Here is a 2,500-nt window from a genome sequence, read left to right as displayed (position 1 = left end):
AGTAGCAGTAGCAGCAGCATCAGTAGCAACAGTAGCAGCAGTAGCAGTAGCAGCAGCAGTATCAGCAGTAGCGGCAGTAGCAGCAGCAGTAGCAGTATAAGTAGTTGTAGTAGTAGTAAAAGCTGCAGTAGAAGCAGAAGCAGCAGTAGCAGCAGCAGCAGTAGCTGCAGCAGCAGTAGCTGCAGCAGCAGTGGCATAGTAGTAGTTGTTGTTGTAGTATTAGTAGTTGCAGCAGAAGCAGAAGCAGCATTAGAAGCAGTATCAGTATCAGCAGCATCAGTAGCAGCAGCAGCAATGGCCGTAGTAGTAGTTGTTGTAGTAGTAGTAGCTGCAGTAGAATCAGTAGCAGCATTAGCAGCAGCATCAGTATCAGCAGGAGTAGCAGCAGCAGCAGTAGCAGCAGTAGCAGCAGCAGCAGTAGCAGAAGAAGCAGTAGCAGCAGTAGCAGCAGAAGCAGCAGTAGCGCAGTAGCAGCAGTAGCAGCAGTAGCAGCAGTAGCAGCAGTAGCATCAGAAACAGCAGTAGCTGCAGTAGCAGCAGTAGCAGCAGTAGCAGCAGTAGCAGCAGTAGCAGCAGTAGCAGCAGTAGCAGCAGTAGCAGCAGTAGCAGCAGTAGCAGCAGTAGCAGTAGTAACAGTATGAGTAGTTGTTTTAGTAGTATCAGTAGTAGCTGCAGTAGAAGCAATAAGAGCAGCATCAGTAGCAACAGTAGCAGCAGTAACAGTAGCAGTATCAGCAGTAGCGGCAGTAGCAGCAGCAGCTATTGCTGCTAGTTGTTGTAGTAGTAGTAGCTGCAGTAGAAGCAGAAGCAGCAGTAGCAGCAGCATCAGTAGCAGCAGCATCAGTAGCAGCAGCAGCAGTGGCATTAGTAGTAGTTGTTGTTGTAGTAGTAGTAGCTGCAGCAGAAGCAGAAGAAGCAGTAGCAGCAGCATCAGTAGCAGCAGCCTCAGTAGCAGCAGCAGCAGTAGCAGTAGTAATAGTTGTAGTAGTAGTAGTAGTAGCTGCAGTAGAAGCAGCAGCATTATTAGCAGCAGCATCAGTATCAGCAGCAGGAGTAGCAATTTATATTAATTAGTATTAGTAATAGTTGTTGTAGTAATAGTTGTTGTAGTAGTAGCAGCAGAAGCAGCAGTAGCAGCAGCAGTAGCAGCTGCAGTTCCAGCAGTAGCAGCAGTAGCAGCAGTAACAGCAGTAGTAATAGTAGCAGTAGTAGCAGCAGTAGCAGGAGTAGCTGCAGTAGCAGTAGTAGCAGTAGTAGCAGCAATAGAAGAAGTAGTAGTATTAGCAGTAGTAGTGGTAGTAGTAGTAGCAGCAGCAGTAGCAAATAACTGCAAAAACATTGCATGCTATGCATTTTCAAGATTTTTCATCAAGAGTCAATAACATGAACTGGTATTGTTATCTCTTTTAGGTATTATCTGCCTATGGCAATGTTGAGTGCGAGCTGCACATCGTAATTATGATATTGGTTCTTATTCCATGAACAATGAAATCAAAGCACAATGCTCTATAATCTGTAGATTATGTAACTTTTTCAATTGTTTATCAGTCTGTTAACAACCATTTATTGCCTTACATATAGATGATACAAGTGTTGTTTATTCATAGATAAATAGTTGATGGAACTTAGAAATAATTTGATGTGGAACTTTTTTTGAAAATTGGGAACCTTGATTCTGAATTTTGTCAAACATAGTGTTGTTCCGTAGATATAGGGTATCATGTTTTGCGTTCATTATGTTATGAATTTTGTTGTTCTTCTGGTTTAAAATATATAAATAAATCACATGAAGAAAAGAGAAGCTTGTTGTTAAAATTTTAAATATTATAATATAATTATATAACACAGCAAAACATAACTGCAAGAATGTTGGGTGGACACATTATTAAAATAAAGTATCGTTCAACCCAGTACAATAAAATATGCATAATTTAAAATGGAAAAATCATAAATTATAACATATAACTGTGTCATGAATCAAAAGTAAAGAGCATTTAGACGGCTATTATCTAATTAATGCATGCGCCTAAATTGTTTTACCAAATTGCATGTTCAGTCCACACTAATCAGGGAGATACTTTCCGCTTTTGTCGTATTTTTCTATGAGCGAAAATCCAGTTGTGGCAGAAAGTATCGCACCTGATAAGCCTGTGCGGACTACACAGCCTAATCTGGGACAACACTATGTACATGCATTAAAATCTCTTTTTACAGAGCGAGCCTCAAGTATTTATTAAATGATTAATAAAGTCTTCTTACATGAAATCTCTCAGTAAAACATGATTTTGTGATAGCAGGCGCAGGAAAATTAGTTGAACTTGAAGTAAAATTATTCAGGAAATGTACATGAAGTTCCAAGCTTAACGAAACAGCACTGTAATTTCAATCAATTTATCGAATAAATGTCTTGTTGCTCGAAAGTGTGCACGAAAATCGTCGATATTTTCTGGTAGTCCCGTGTAATTTGGTATTGTAGGATGTTCTTGTTTTGAGAGAGTAT

General features: G+C 40.0%; 1 protein-coding gene across 1 annotated transcript in view; it reads left to right on the top strand.

Moving 5' to 3' along the window:
- The window catches only part of LOC127849090 (uncharacterized), a gene marked incomplete at its 3' end in the record, with an annotated part of 15,012 nt that overhangs the window by 9,128 nt on the left and 3,384 nt on the right, over positions 1-2,500 (top strand). The window lies entirely within an intron of this gene.

Source organism: Dreissena polymorpha, chromosome 10 (assembly GCF_020536995.1).
Source record: "Dreissena polymorpha isolate Duluth1 chromosome 10, UMN_Dpol_1.0, whole genome shotgun sequence".
NCBI classification, from domain to species: domain Eukaryota; kingdom Metazoa; phylum Mollusca; class Bivalvia; order Myida; family Dreissenidae; genus Dreissena; species Dreissena polymorpha.
The sequence above is the reverse complement of the archived record's forward strand: the minus strand, read 5'-3'. Positions and strand labels throughout refer to the sequence as shown.